The 15,862-nt window shown below is 49.8% G+C and overlaps 2 long non-coding RNA genes across 7 annotated transcripts in view; one reads left to right on the forward strand and one right to left on the reverse strand.

Annotated features, from left to right (window-relative positions):
- LOC112673704 (uncharacterized) overlaps positions 1–15,862 on the forward strand; it is a 92,874-nt gene that overhangs the window by 70,490 nt on the left and 6,522 nt on the right. For all 6 annotated transcript variants that reach the window (XR_007405428.1, XR_004809230.2, XR_003144990.3 and 3 more), the window contains 2 exons: positions 8,121–8,209; positions 8,750–8,860. This is a non-coding gene — a long non-coding RNA (uncharacterized LOC112673704). The remainder of the gene's footprint in view (positions 1–8,120; positions 8,210–8,749; positions 8,861–15,862) is intronic.
- LOC125753478 (uncharacterized) overlaps positions 1–15,862 on the reverse strand; it is a 77,040-nt gene that overhangs the window by 60,322 nt on the left and 856 nt on the right. The gene's annotated exons all lie outside the window — the stretch shown is intronic.

Raw genomic sequence — 15,862 nt, forward strand, 5'->3', positions numbered from 1 at the left:
TAGAGCCTGAAGAAGGGGATATGGCCCCAGCCTCACAGTAAGTGGGTCTTCTTCAGGGGAGCTGAGTTAGGCAGCACTGAGTCAGTTCCTGCCGCTACTGAGGTGTCAGGATTCTCAGTGCGTCTGAGATTAAACACAAAGATTCCAGAGTTGGGGGGATTCCCGGGTGGCTCAGAGCTGTAGCGCCTGCCTTCAGCCCAGGGCATGATCCTGGAATCCTGGGATCGAGTCCAATGTTGGGCTCCTTACATGGAGCCTGCTTCTCCCTCTGCCTGTGTCTCTGCTTCTCTCTCTCTCTTTCTCTCTCTCGAATAAATAAATTAATAAATCTTAAAAAAAAAAAAAAAAAGATTCCAGAGTTGGGCTGGCCTCACCAGAGTCCCGACCTTCTGACTCACAGTGGGATGTTAGACGGGTTGTAGCCCCTGTTTGGGCCTCCATTTCTTCGTGTGTGCCACTGAGACGATAATACCCCCGCAATATTGGGTCATCATGAACTACGTGAGGTCGTGTGCACAAAGCACTAAGTAGGTGTCTGGCTTACCGTACAAGCTCAGCAATTGATCTTTGCCATGACATTGCTCATTACTGTGACAACCATAGTTATTAGCGGGGGACCCTGCCAACAACTTTCGGAACCCACCCAGAACCACAGAATCCAGCTTGGTTTGGTGTGAGAAAATGTCTTAGCCACGGAGTTCATTCACCTGCTCTCAGGCCTCACGGCCGATCTCATGTTCAAAGTGACATGTCACAGGTCAAAGAGAAAGAAAAAGAACCCACATTAAGAAGGACAATGAGCAATTACCTCCGTGCCTCACAGATGGGTGTCACTTGAGAGGGACCTTGAGAGGAGGTAGGAGCTACATATGCCAAGACAGCAGGATGGCATTCCAGGGGAAGGGAGGAGGTTCAGCCAAGGCCTGGAGGTGGGAAAACCTTTATTTCTTATTCCTTTTGGGTAGACAGAAAAGAGTGGCTCATGTTGGGCCACAGTGAAGAGTTCGTGGTGGGAAGGTGAGCATAAGGAAATCAAGTTGTTGGATTGTGGCTGGATCGTGGAGGCCAGAGTGGGGGAGTTTGGTCTGCATCCTGGAGGTGGTGGGGAGGACTATTTCCGAGGAAGGGAGGACCATCATTAGAGCTGGTCTTCCAGAAGATTGCTCTCCACCTCTACACGGTCTTGTGGCCGTTCCTTCAACCTAGAGCCAGGACAGTGGTCTAGGCCAGGGATGCTGAGGCCCAAGGTTAGCCAATGAGAGAGTGTGGATGGAGGAAGATTCCAGACATATGAGGTGGTCAACAGGCTTGACAACCGCCTAAAGGTGGCAGGGGTGAGGGAGGACCCATCGAGGACTCCCAGACTGCCAGCTCAGCACCTGGACAGCTGAGAAGAAGGCCAAGGACAGCAGAGATGTAAGAAGGAAGATTGTGACCACTCTGGGCACATCCAGCTCAAGGAGCCTGTGAGGCCTCTGCCTGGGCAGTTGGCTCTGTAGGTCTGGACCCAGGGGAGGGGTGTCTCAGGATTAGGGCCAAGTATGTGACAATGGTCATACCTTGAGTTTGGATGGTTTGTTGTGGAACAGGTGCAAATGAGAGAAGGGTCAGGCAGGTTGCTGTCTACTGCTGTCCCTTGGCCCCCATGTGGCCTGTCTGACCCTGGAACCAGCCTGTCCCTCTCTGTTGCCACCCCACTTCTCATCTTACACTTCCTTTCTGGCCCTTGCTTAGCTGCGTCATTTTAGGGAACTTGGAAACCAGGCCTCGTGTCTTTAACTTACAAAATTATACACTCCAATGAGCCGGAAAGGGGCTTTTGGAATAATTCTATTGAAAATATGTGGGTTTTCGCCTTGAAATGATCTTCCTGAAATTATCCCCTTTCTCTCTTTATAAATATTAAAAAGAAGGAATCAGAGCTTAGTGCTTTAAATCCCTATTCAGGGACTTTCTTGTCTGCCTCCCAGGAAAGCAGCCAGTCATTTCCAAGGAAGAAGAGAGAAGGCTGGCTCAGTTCCCTTTTGCATGACCCTGCCCCACCAAGTCCACCTTTTGGAGTATCCCTGACCAATCCTTTCTTGTCCCCCTACCGCTACACTGGGATTTGCTGCAATATGTCGTGTCAGTGTGTTGTGGTATGAGAGAGGGAGAGCCGATCAGGAAGAGAGGGAGGAGGGAAGGAGTGCTGCAGAGATGGAGGCAGGCAGAGATGGAGAGAGTGAGAGAGAAACAGCTCTGGGGAGAACAGGAGAGGCGTGTTACACCCGCAGAGAGGGCTGATGAGAGAGAGGCATAGAGCTCAGGTGGAAGATTAGGGAAGACCCAGACCCAGAATGTGGAGGCAGAAGGCCACACTCAGATGCAGGGTAGACACAGAAGCAGAGACACCGGGAGGGTCAGAGGAGGCCATGAGGCCAGAGGCCCGCAGAATGGAGTCCACACTGCCTGACGGGTCGGGTAGAAAAGACCCATGGGGAAGAGACACAGCGAGTCAGTGACACACAGGTGTTGTGGGGTGGGGGGTGGGGGTCACAGGGAGACCAGCTGGGCCTGTGCCACCCTCAGGCTGAAGTCCAGCTCATGTTTAGGTTGGCATCAAATGGAGGGAAGCTCCTCATCCCCAGCTTGGGCCCTCCGGCATCTGCCTCAATCCCAGGACTCTAGTCAAGCATTGCCGTGACCTTTGACCCACAGGGAGGGATGGGGCAGAGGGCATACGTCAACAGGAGCTGGGCTTAGGAGGCAGGTGGACCTGAGTTCAAGCAGCAGCTCTGTCAATCACTGCCGTTTCACCTGAAGCCTGGTTTTCAGTCTTGGGAACCTTGGTTTTCTCATCTGCAGAATGGGGATGGTGATACTTAATTACAGGATTGTGGGGCCACCCATGAGGCACCCCTGTGAAGTCCTCAGGATGGGGCCAGGATGGCCACCTGGCAGGAATCCGTGACATCATCCATCTTGGAGTTTAAAGTTCAACCACAATCTTCTGTAATCTCAAAACTGACTGGTGCTGGAGACCTAGGGGTAAAACCCCTACCCCTTGGGCACCCCAAAAGGGGAAATCTGTGGAGGGAAGGGAACAGGAAGTTTTCATGGCTGGGAGAGATTCTGAGAAGACTTTCCCAGGCAGCCCTGATGGGTACACAAGGTAAGGGGGGGGCTCAGATTCACCTGACTGGTCTCCGCCTCCCTGAAGGGGGACCTGGTAAGAAGGGAAATACACTGGCCCCTGGCTCCCGTGTGACCCGGAGCCCTTCCAGGGCTTCAGCCTGTCCGTCTGACCCAGGGTGTCAGCCTACAGGCTCTGGCAGGGCCATTGAGACCTCACGCTCACAGTCCTGGAAGTCCAGCATTGTGAGCAGCCTGCCCTGGGGTGGGGTGGGGGTGGGAAGGGTGTTCCCTGCTCCCCTTCCCCCACAGACTGCAGCAGGATCCGGGGCCTTCTGAAGGCTCCGTCACAAAGCGCGGTGGTCGGTCACCGGTTACCACATAAGCCAAGCCCTTGATCTGCTGTGTTTGAGGAAATTCTTTGTTCCTTTCAAGCCTCTATTCTCTCAGCTGGGCCTGGTGCGCAGACCGAAGCAGTGAGTTTGCTCTTTCTTCCTTTTCTTTTTGGATTTTTAAAAATAACTGGCTTGTGTGTTCAGGCAGTGTTCCAGAACTGGGTTCCCAAGCTGGGGTTCAAGGCCAGGCACTCCAATAGCCCCTCACTCCTGGGAAGGCCTGGGTAGAGGGAAAGCCGAAAAGCCTGGGTGAGGGGGCAGTGCATGAAACTTCTGGCCCCCCCAGAGACTCAGGCTCAGGTGCCAGCCCCGGAGAACCCACTGCAGCAGCACCCCCAAGCTGGCCGGCCCTGGTGCCCCCTCCCACTCTCAATTTGTTAAGTGTAAGATAAGAGGCCAGAGGAGAGAGGCTGCCTCTCCATCGCTGGGTCCGTGCCAGACATCTCTGATCGATCGCCCTCCCCCACGGAGCTTGGATGAGCCCTGAGAATCCTTTCAACACATGGCTCAGGGTATCACTACCAATTGGATCTGGCTTGCAAGCAGACCCACCTTCTGTCCTGGAACATGATTTTCTCCGAGGGGCCAAAATGAAGTGGGCACTCCATAAATATTTGTTGGATGAACGAACTTTTATTTATTTATTTTTAAATCTTTGTGGCATGCCAGGCACTATTTTCGAAGTACTTTCTAGGCTATGAACAAAGCACAGTTCTTGACCTCAATCCAACGTGTGGGGGAGACAGGCAATAAGCAAATAAGCAGAGAATTGCATCAGATGTCAGGCGGTGAGCAGTGCTGGGAAAGAAAAATGAAGCCGAGTAAAACAATAGAGTGACAGAGAGTGGGTGTACACGGGCACGCATTGCAGGTAAGGTCATCAGAGAAGGTCTTCTGAAGCGTGACTCGGGATCAGAGAACTCAACTCAGTGAGAGGATCTCTGAGAGTCCATCCCTCTGAGGCTTTGAGACTAAACTGATTTGACACTAAGATACTAATCTCTGTTGTATAAGATTCTAGAATTCCATGAATCTAAGAACCTCTAATGAAAACGACAGTTTTTTTTACTCTTCTCACATTCCATGAAAATGATTCTAGAATTTTGTGACTCTGAAATGTTAGGATTCACTGAAGCATCTTTTTGCTTGAATAGACCAGGATTCATTGCCTACCCTCTCCCCGCTACCCCCAGGAAATGGAGCTGAAAATAGAAACCGTCAAAACAACAAGCCATTCCAGCTCTAAGTGCCATAGTAAACAAATGGTCCAATGTTGCTCCGATGGTTTAATTGCAGCAGTTCCAGACAAGCCCATTCATGAGGGATCATCAGTTGATGGAGAGGAGGAGTGAGTCCCTGGGTGAAGGGGTGGCTTATGGCTAGCCCCCTGGGGGGACATGTGTACCACCACCCCAAGTGGGGCTCATGCTCTGGGACCCCATTGGATTTCAGCAGCCAAAACCTCTGGATGGCTGGCTCAGGGCCCCTTTGCCTTTGGGGGTCAAGATGGTGGATATTTGGACTGGCAGGAGGGGTAAAGAAAGGCCTCTCTGAGGAAGTGGCATTAGAGGTGCACCTGAGGACTAAGAGGATGCCAGGTTCACAAACAGCCAAGGGAGGACAGTCTCAGGTAAAGAGAACAGCTGATTCAAAGGGCCTGCGGTGAGGAAGCCTAGCTGGTTCCCAAAGTAGTCAAAGTGCAGGACAATAAGATGAGATCAGAAGGTCAGGAAGGGGCTGGATCCTACAGGGGTTTATAGGCGAGGGTTAGGAAGGTAGAAGCTACTGGAAGGTTTTAAATAGTGAGTGATGTAATATAAGTTCATATTTAAAAGATTCTGAGTGCTTTAAGTACAATGGACTATTGGGGGCACAAGTGGAACCTGGAAGGCCAATAAGGGACGGTGGTGTTTGTCCCTATAAGAAGTGGTTGCAGCTTGGATCTACCTAGTAGCAGTGGCATTAAAGTGGCATCCATCTGTTCACCAATCCCTTCTTTCTTTCCTCCCTTCCTCCACCCCTTCATGCACCCACATTTAAAAAAAAATTATTTATTTATTTGAGAGAGCAAGAAAGAACACAAGTGGTGAAGTGGGACGGGCAGAGGGAGAGGGAGAAGCAGACTTACTGCTGAGCCAGGAGCCTGACGTGGGGCTTGATCCCAGGATCCCAGGATCCCAGGATCCTGACCTGTGCTGAAGGCAGACGCTCAACCTACTGAGCCACTGGGATCCCCAGCCATCCACTTATTAACCAAATACTTAAGTGTCTACGGGGAGTCGGGCACAATACTGGGATTATAAAGATGAATTAAACTTGGTTTATACCACAAGGACCTCACAGAATGGCAGGGGCTGTGACATCGCAATGTAACGGTACGAAATGCTCCAATACAAAGTACCGCACGAGCTCATGGGAGGTGAGTCACTGAGTCTGGGACATTGGAAAAGGCCTCTGGAGGAGATGTTGATGTTTGAGTAGTTGGAAGGTCATGGAGGAGCTGGACAGGCAGGAGGGTCAGCCTGAGTGAAGGCGAGGAGGTAGCAGGGGTGAGCATGGGATCCTGCAAATGTGTGGATGTCCAGGTCGGTGGGATCGACAAATGGGCATGCGGAGGGGTGCCCCGGGAAAGGAGTTTGGGCCAACTTGGGGAGGAGTGGAATACACGCTTGTGCTTTGGGCCTGCCCCTTCCAGCTCGGCTCTGCCTGCCCCTACCGGAGCGGAGTAATTTAATTAAGTACCAGCCCTCAAATAAGATGCAGCTGTTTAGCAGATGTTGCCTTCCACCCCAGATGGAGGCGCATCTTGGCGACGGGCGCAGCATTTCCAGGGCGCCTCGTTTGTGAGGCTGTGCAGAGGAAAGAGATTCAAGACGCAGGCATTATTGTTTAAGGGCCATCATTCATCACACACCCCCTCCCTCCAGTGCCACTACCACATGGCCACCATCCCTGTCGGCTGGGACTGGAGACAGAGGCGCGCTGGGGAGTGGGGCTTGCTGGTTCTCACTCAGAGAACAAGAGAAGAATGAATTAAAAGATCACCAATCTACAGAACCCCCCAGAACATTTAGGATAGTGGAAAGTGACTTATCCCCCACTTGCCATGAAAGAGGTGCAAATAATGACCACTGTGTATTGAGCTCCAGCCCAGAGCCAGGAGCTGTGCCAGTTGCTCCACATGCCTTGTTTCTGCTTCTCTAATCCTCCCAACAGTCATGCTCTGTCCTACCTACTTACCTCAGGACCTTTGCTTGCTTTCTCCCCTGGCTGGGGAAGCTCTTCTTCCAGATGCCCACGGGGCCAATTCCCCCAAGACCCTCAGGCCTCAGCTTAAATGTTGCCTCCCCAGAGTCCTTCCCTGACCACCCTACATCAAAAGGCACCCTTCTCCATCATTCTACACCCCTTGCCTTGCTTGCTTTTCCTCCATCACCTGAAATGTATATATTGGTCCCACATCTCTTTTTTTCCTCCAGAGCTTAAGCTTCCAAGGGCAAGGATTTTTGTCTGTTTTATCCATTGCCAGCTCCCCAACATGCAGAAGAATGCCTGACTCAAGATGGAATCCTATAAATATTTGTTCAATGGGTGGATGAATGATCAACGGATCTTACTGAACATATGAAAAGATTGTAAGAGAGATAAAATTACTCTCCCAAGAGTCACACACCCAGCAAGGGGTGAGCTGGGATTTGAATTTGGGTCTGTCTGATTTTAAAGCTCTGCACCTTTCATAAGAACTTTTCTCTTCCTTTTCCGTAGCACTTGTCACCACTTATGGATAATTTCTGTTCCCGTGTTTGGTGTCTGTCTCCCCCACTGGGATAGTGGCTCCAAGGAGAGCAGAGGTCATCTGTTTTGTTCATAGCTGACTCCCCAGCACCCAAACAGTGCCGGGTACCCAGGAAGCACCTCATAAATATACACTGAATGAAGGAAGGAAGGGCTGGAAGGTGGGACGCTGTGCTCCCTACCCGCTGCTGTGCCTCCAATTGGGTGGGAGGATGGAGAGTTCCAACATGTCTTCCACTTTCCTGCCTCCTTCCTCATACATACTTCTTTAATCTTGAAAGCAACTCTGCCAAGTTTGTTTCATCCATGCCATTTTACAGACACTGTGCCTCAATCAGAGAAATGGTTTGCCTTGCCCAAGGTCATCTGGCTAACTAGTAGAGAGCTGAGATTTGAACTCAGGCCTCCCAAGCTCATTGGTCATGTAAAAGGGACCCCCGTTCACCCTTCACCACTTGCTGGCTCAGTTCCCCCAAAGGCAACAGCTGCCGGGCCAGAAGCTTCACTCACAACCTACCAGGGCATGCATTTCCCCCTCAAGGTCAGCAGTGTCAGGGCCAATGTGAAACTCACCCTTAATTCACGACTCCCCAGTTTCACCCCTTTAAGTGCAAACTTTGATGTTATTTAAACCCAAATCCCCCGTTGACTTCAATGGAAGCTTTGAATCCATAAGGAAGGTCAGACAGCGTTTTTGGAGGTAACGTGGGCGCCCAATGGAAATCACATTAGCATACTCATTATCATCAGGGCCCTTTGAATGTGTTTTTTAGCTGTTCCCTTAAAGTGACTGGGTGACAACGGATCCTTTCTGTTCAGGAATTACAGGGCCAAAGAGGAGTTGTGGTCGGCTCCTGTGTGCCTCTGTGTGCTTTCCAAATGGTGACAGTGAACCCGTGTTGCATAAGGTAATGGAAAGAACGTCATCCACCAGGCACCCTGGTGGTAAATGAAGTACATTGTTTGGGTTTGAAAGAAAGAACTCTAAGTGAGTTGTGGTGGGACCCTAGGGATGGGCTCAGGTGACAAAAGGTATTGCTAAAATGCCTTCCAAGAAAGCTGGGCCCTGTTAACAGGAGGCCCCTGGCTGCAGGGGGAAAAAAAATCAGGGATTAGTCTTGGTTGACAAGACAGTTGCTCAACTCAGAATTGGCTGGGGAGCATTTACTACACCCCGTGCCCAGCACCTTCACACCAGACTATTTGGTTCCAAATCTTGGGAAGTGGGGAAGCAAGAGGGCACCAAAGGTTTCTAAGTGTCCTCAGATGACTCCAGCATGCCAACATGCTGCTGGTAAGTGGAGCCGAACTGATCTCTTGTCAAACCAGAGGGGAGGGGAAGAGAGAAGTTGTGGGTGGTGATGGTGGAGAGGGAAGGGCGATAGGAAGTCCTCTGGGAATGTGTTGGACAGAAGGAACTTCAGAGAAAACATTTTTTTTTTTAAAAGGAAACTTTCAAACTTACAGAAGAGTGGAGAGACTCGCACAAAGATGCCATTACCCGTTACCAGCCTCACAGTCAGCAATGTGGAGTCCCCTCCTGAATGAGGGGGCTTGAGGTAGGTGCCATAGGGAGGCGATGTGTCCCCGGCTTCCCTGGGAACCCCCTGTAAAGCCCACACGGCTGGCTCACCAGTGATTCCGTGACCGCAGATCCTTGGCTGGAATACACAGCACCAGCGCCGAGCTCTCAGGGTAAAATGTGATTTGACAGGAAGGAGAGCCAACAGCTGCGGCACGGGACTTTTGTATTAAAGGCAGAAAATAAAGTTATATTTAAAAAGAGATCACCACTTATTTGTACTAATTCCTCCTTGACTGGTCTCCTTGGTTCTCCTGTTTGGGCCAGGGCCCTGGGGCTTACCCCTGGCAGGATCAAGGAGGTGAGCAAGTAGCCTGGGAATACCCAGAAGGTGGCAGCGGGGCCAGGACGTCTCCAGGAAGTCCTCATTTGTGTGCTTCTTTGTTCATCCAGCAGAGATTCACAGACCACCTGCTACCTGCCAGGTGTTGGTTCTAAATTGTGGGTTCACAGTAAACCTGGTGGATAATAGTGCTTCCCCACACGTAGCTCACCCAGCCTAGTGCAAGATATAGGCAATAGCAAGTCAGATTGTGATTTAGAGCACTCATGCTACCGAAAAAAATAAATCGGGGAAGTAGACGGGGCGGGTGGGCGTGGGGGTGACAATCGTTAGTAAGGTGCCCAGGGAAGGCTTCTCTGCCAAGGTGACCCAACCAAGGTGAGGGGACCCATGAGGGAGGAACACTCTGGGCAGAGGGAACAGCAAGTGCAAAGGCCCAGGGGTAAGAATGTTCCTTCCAAGAACATGAAGCACCCTCCCTGTGTGGCTGGAGCGGAGGGAGAGCGAGGCACATGGCTGGCAGGTGAGGTCAGGGAGGCAAGTGCATATGAGAAACTGGTCAGGCCAGAGTGTAAGACCTTGAAGACCTTTGTAAAGACCTCTGTTTTTCCTCAGTGAGAAGAGAAGCCATCAGTGGGTTTTGAGCAAGGGGACTGGCAGATTTGCTTTTGTTTTAACAGAACCCCTCTGGCTGCTAAGCACAGAAGCTGGAGAAGGCTACTGAGGTCATCCCAAGGGGCAGAGGATGGCGACCTAGACCTCAGTGGGCGTGGTGGTTGTACTCAGAGGTGGTCAGTTGCTGGAAATGTTTGAAAGGAAGAGCCAGTGGGATTTGTTGGCTCAAGGAATGTTGGAGTATAAGACCAGGAGAGGGGTCAGGGATGACGCCAAGATGTTTAATCTCAGCAACTAGAAGTGGAAGTTTGGCATTTCCTGAAATGGAAATCCTGCAGAAGGGATGGGTTTGGGAGGCATGGTGGGAAGTTCTGTTTGGAACAGGTTAAAATTGAGATGCGTGGGCAACACCAAATGCAGATATCGAGCCATCCACTGGACATAGGAACCTGGGGTGCAGGGGAGAGGCCTGGCCTGGCGTCCCCCTCCCCACCAGATGGTGTGTGAGCATCTGATCATAGATATGGAAGTGGACCAAGGACTGACTTAGGCTTCTGGTGTACCAGGCACTGGGCCAGGCTGTGTCTCCTGGCCTCCTCTGGATGGAGCTACTGTCCATCTCCATTTGCCACTTCCCATTTTTAGCATTTACCCTAAGGTTAAAGATGAGCTGATATAGATTCATTTGGGATGAAAAGGCAGAAACTCTCAGGTTAACTGATCTTGCCCGGTCTTCCAGCTTCTGTTCATTTGACCCAACCCTCCTGGATCCCAACCCAAACTGGCAGCTCTGGTTGGTGCTGATTAGTTAACTGAGCTCAGCCACGCTGGGTGGAGCTGTGGCCATAGGCTATGTCATTGGCTGCTGCTGGCCAGCCCATCTCTCAGCAACCTTTGGGTCAGGTGACTTCACCTGCTCCAATCAACTGTTGTATTTTTTAACTGATATATTGGCCAGTATACTGATATAATTGGCCAAATATACTGCCAAGTATATTTGGTGGGTACCTAATATAAGGGCAACAATAATAACGCCAATAGTACTAACATGAGCATGGCCTATCGATTAAGGTGGACTCTGGATCAGATAGCTTGGGTTCAGGTTCAAAGCCTGCCTTCAACACTTAAGGTGGGTCACCTTGGGCAGCTTTCCACCTAACCGCACCTACATCTCTACATTTTTAAATGGGGAATTAATCACGTTAACTACATCTTAGCGTTGCAGTGAGGAGTACCAAGCTAGTCAATGAAACACCTCTAGGACATATTTAATTAGTGCTTTTTCAAAAATGTAATTAAAAATGTGATCACTGTTGTCATTACGGCTGGTTGGACAGGTCATCTGCACTTAAGTGTTCTAAGGGCACGTTTTCACTCTATTCTTCCAAAATGCCAATGCAATAGATGCTCTGGTTAATCCCACTGTATAGATGTGAAAATGGAGGTACAGAGGAGTTATGACTTGTCCAGGGGTCCCGCAGCTAGTGGAGGTGGGTAGAGCTGCGATTCCAACACAGGTTTGGCTGGCTTCAGAACCACTGCTCTGGATCACCACATCCCTTGACAGGGCCTCTATGTGTAATTGCCCACTGTGGGCCACTTCCTCTATGAGGTTGTGGGTAGGAGTCCTCCAGCAGAAGCAGCACTCCGCCTGCCCCTGCCCTCATCCCTCCCCAAGCTCTCCCTGCTCCCCACAGGGAGACAATGCAATCTGCCCAAGTGGGTTCTGCATGCCTCACCAGTTCTGTTCTGCAAAGACCAGTCCTATCCCTTGTCCTGTGTGGTCCTCAGCACCTGTTTAAGTCAGCAGAGGAGGGATTATTCCTCCCATTTGACAGATGCAAAGACTGAGACTCCCAGAAAGGATGGAATCAGGATTTGAACCTGGGTTTGTCTGTCTCTTTCCCTTCCTGTACTCTCCCTGAGCCCTCTACCTCCCCCTCACGGCAAAGCTGAAGCCAAGAGGGTGTGGAAGCCACTGGATGTTCTGGAACAGGGTGAGGTAAAGGCAAGAAGATCCTGGGGTTAGAATAGAGAACCTCAGAGCTGGAAGGCACCTCATTGTATTTTGGGCCCAGAGAGGATGGAAGTCACTGACCATAGCTTAGCAAGGTAGCCAATTCTACAGTCTCCTGCTCGTGGTCTGGGGTTCATTCCGGGTATAAAGGAAATGGGAATGACATGAATTCCTGGTGCCAGCTTGATATCATGGACTGTGCCTGCCTGACCTCCGACCAAGGATTGCAGGGACATGGGGGCATCTGCAGGTCCGTGGCTCATGTAGGCCTCTTCTAACACTTCCACTCCAACCATGGGCCATGTCCATGTTCCAGAGTGGTTACCAGTAAATGGTCCCTGGGTTTCACATGTGTGGGTGCTTCAGTACATCCTTGGAATCTGACAGACAAGGATTTGAATCTCCACCTTGTACCTATTCACTGTGTAGCCTGGGACAAGCCACCTAACCTCTCTGAGCTCTTGTTTCCTCATGTATGATCCTTTCTCATCTAGTTACTATGAGGACAGAGTAAGATATGTTCATCTGGTGCTTGGTAAAGTGCCTGGTGTATGACCAATGCTTTTATTGTTATTTTAGGCATTAAGATCCTCCCCACAGTCCCCACACAAAAAACCTTCAGAACTTGCTGTTGGCATGGGGATGATTAAAAGATTTACCTTTTAGGAACATAAAACAATAATTAAAAAGGAAAGGTTATTTTGGTGGTAGTGTGGAGGATGTGTCAGGAGAGGCAAGATTGGAATTGAAACATGCCCTTTAAGAATGTATTTGGTTAGGGGCACCTGGGTGGCTCAGTCCGTTAAGTGGCCAACTTGGTTTCAGTTCAGGTCATGAACTCGGGGTGCTGGGATCGAGGCCCACATCAGGCTCCACTCTCGGTGGGGGGTCTGCTTATGGAATCTCTCTCTCCCTCTGCCTCTGCCCCTTCTCCTCTTCCCCTGCTCATTCGCGCGCGCTCTCTCAAATACATAAATAAATCTTAAAGGAAAGAAAGAAACAATATGTATGGCTGTTGGCAGCAAAAAGTCCAACAGTACAGCAGATTTCCGGTTTTTCCTCAGTATTCACGCTCTTCTTCCCTAGTTAATCGAATCACTAATTTCAACAGGCACATGGCAGCCTGGAATGAAGATTACTCTTCCCTGCTTCCTTCCCATATCCTAGTATGGCCATGTGAGTTCTTACCAAAGAGAAATGTTTAGAGTGGCTTCTGAAAAATGTCTTAAAAGGGAGAGTATGTACCTTACTTTTCTCTTTCTCTTTTTGCTGGTTAGAATTTGAGATGTGATGACTGGGTCTCAAGCAGCCATCTTGGACCATGTGATTAAAATGGCTCCTGATTCTTTGGCCCTTCTTCTGCCAAGAGGAAGAGTTTATTTGGCAGAGTCTACTTCTTCTCCTCTTGAATCTGGGCCGGCCTGTGACTTCTTAGACAGAGTATAATGGTGGAAATGATGCTCTGCCAAATCTGAGCCTTACCCTTAAAAAAAAAAAAATTGGCAGCTTTCACCATGGCCTCTTGGATTCATGAGCTGCCATGGAAAAGGTCAAACCATTCTTCTGGAGAGACAACCTGGAGAGGCCCTGAGACTTCATGAAAGAAATAGGGACCCAGTTGAGCTCAGCATTGCAGTCTTCCCAATAAAACCTTCTTGATCCTCCAGATGAACCCAGCCATGAGCTGAACATGACCAAGTGACTAGTCAATATCCATGGATCAGAAGGATCACCCAGCTGAGCCCTGCCCACAAATTTCTGACCTACAAAATTATAGAAAATAATAAAATGATCATTGTTTGGGGGTTGTTTGTCATGTAGCAATAAATAACCGGAACAGACCATGAAGTCAAAAGTATTTGTTGAGGATAGAACAACAGTTACACCATTTGGAGGTCTGGCCACCTCCAGATTTCTTGTCATACAAGAAAAGTAAACCCTATTTGTTCAAGCTTTGATGATACCTTGGGTTATTTCTCACGGCTTTGGTTTCCCCACAATTGTTCAATGGAGCATTAATGCCTGCCCTGTTACTTCCCAAAGTACCTTAGAGGATAGACTAAGAATCAAGAAGAGACCATTTTTGTGTAATATAGACAGTGCATATATCCGACAAGACCAAGTGACATGATCAAGCTGCTATAATACATTTCATGTGTTCATAATGGGTGTGAACTTGTCAGGAACCAACTACAATGGATTTTAGAATTAGATACGTTAGGGCTAAGAGCCTCAGCTCTGCTACCTTCTAATGTGACAAATTGGACCAGTCACTAAATCTCTCCAAGCTTAGTTTCCTCATCAATAAAAAACAGACGATGCTATTTCCCTTGTAGAGTCTGTGTGAGGATTAAATTAAATGAGATTAATCCATCTGGCTGATAAATACTGAATATCTCCTATGTGCTGGGCCAGAGCTGCTCCTGGTATTGGTGGGAACTGGGGCCCACTCACCCCCCAAAACTGAAATATTTAAACATTATACATCAAGCTAATAATATTGTTTTTAAAATGTTCTTTTTCCTTGATGAATTTAACTTCCAAACAACCTGGAAGGCCAGATTCAGTTTGGAAATCTCAGACTTCTCAGGTACCTGCCCTGAAATGCAGAATGGTGGCAGTGGGGAGAGCAAGCCCCCAGTCCCCAGGCCACCCCCTTCCCTTCTATCTCCAGCTCCACTGCCGGCCAGCTGCACTGCAGACCCCACATGCATATGCGTTAACCTCCCATGCCTTTACAAGCTCCTTCTACCCTCATGCCCCTTCCCCCCACAGTCTTGTGTTCTGCCTCCAGAGAACATGCCAGGAAGGGGGTTGCATAGGTCCTGGAAGCAAGCTTGGGACCTTTGTATTTCAGGGATGCTGGGATCCCACAGTATGCCTAGAAAGAGGATAAAGGTTTGGGTGGCTGTGTCCCCTTGGCCCTAAGATGGGGCAGGGGGTCATAAACAGCTGGAGGAGGGCTGGAGAGAGGCCCTTTAATGCCTGAAGACAAGGGCAGGGTCCCCGTTGCCTGGGTCTAAGGGCCAGATTGGGCTATGCTGGTGGGGTACATTGGCGACTGAAACGTACCAACAAGATACTTGACCCCTCCCTTCAGTCTGGGCCTCACCCTGTCTATAAAATGAGGGCTTAGCTGATCTGACATCTCCAAGTTTGTGCTGGAAGAGACCAAGGGCTGGTGAATGTCACCATGAATCTCGTAGAGGCCAGGAGATCAGAAGGCAAGAGAGTGTGTTTAAGAGCTAAGTGACCAACTTCCTCTTCGAGGATTCCTGGCAGAGCAGGGAGGGCCTCTGCTGCCTCGTCCAACCCATTCATCCTCACAGCACCTTCAGCGCCAGACCAACAGGACTTCCCATCACAACAACAATGAAATCCCAACTCCTTGCAAAACCTGCTCCACCTGGTCCCTGGCCACCTGCAATTTCCTCTCCCACCCTCTTGCTGTTGCTCACTCACCTCCAGCACCCTTGACCTTGCTTGTATTTATGAAGTAGCAGTGCCATTGCTCCCACCTCAAGGCTGTCACCCTGCTTGTTCCCTCACCCCGGTGCACACAGCTCTTTGCATGGCTCGGTCCTCTCATGGTTCAAGCCTCAGCTTATATGCCCCCCTCAACCCTGCGCCAGAGACCCTTGTTGACATCCTTTCAGAATAGCTCTGCTCCAGCCTCAGAAGCTCTCCTGACATCGCACAGCCGGAGTGACAGACTGGAGTATCAAGAGACCACACTTGGTGCCCAGCTGTCGCATGCAGTCCAAATCTGGTCTCCACCATTTGCTGGACACTCGAGGAAATTGCTCAACTGCTTTCCCATGAACAGATTCTTCAACTTCTCATTTCCCTCCAATAGGTGATTCAACCTCCATTTTCCCATCTGTGAAAGGGGTGATAATTACTCTATCTCAAGTTTGCTGTGCCCTTGGCAGGGCTGATGCACATCCTACAGCATTCAGAACAGAGCCTGGCACAAGCTGTACACTCGTGCTTCCATTATATTTACACTTGCTCTGATTTCAAATTATCTTGTCTGTTTTTTCCTTTACTTGTTTATTGTCTTA

The sequence above is a fragment of the Canis lupus genome, chromosome 24, assembly GCF_003254725.2.
Source record: "Canis lupus dingo isolate Sandy chromosome 24, ASM325472v2, whole genome shotgun sequence".
Taxonomy (NCBI): Eukaryota; Metazoa; Chordata; class Mammalia; order Carnivora; family Canidae; genus Canis; species Canis lupus.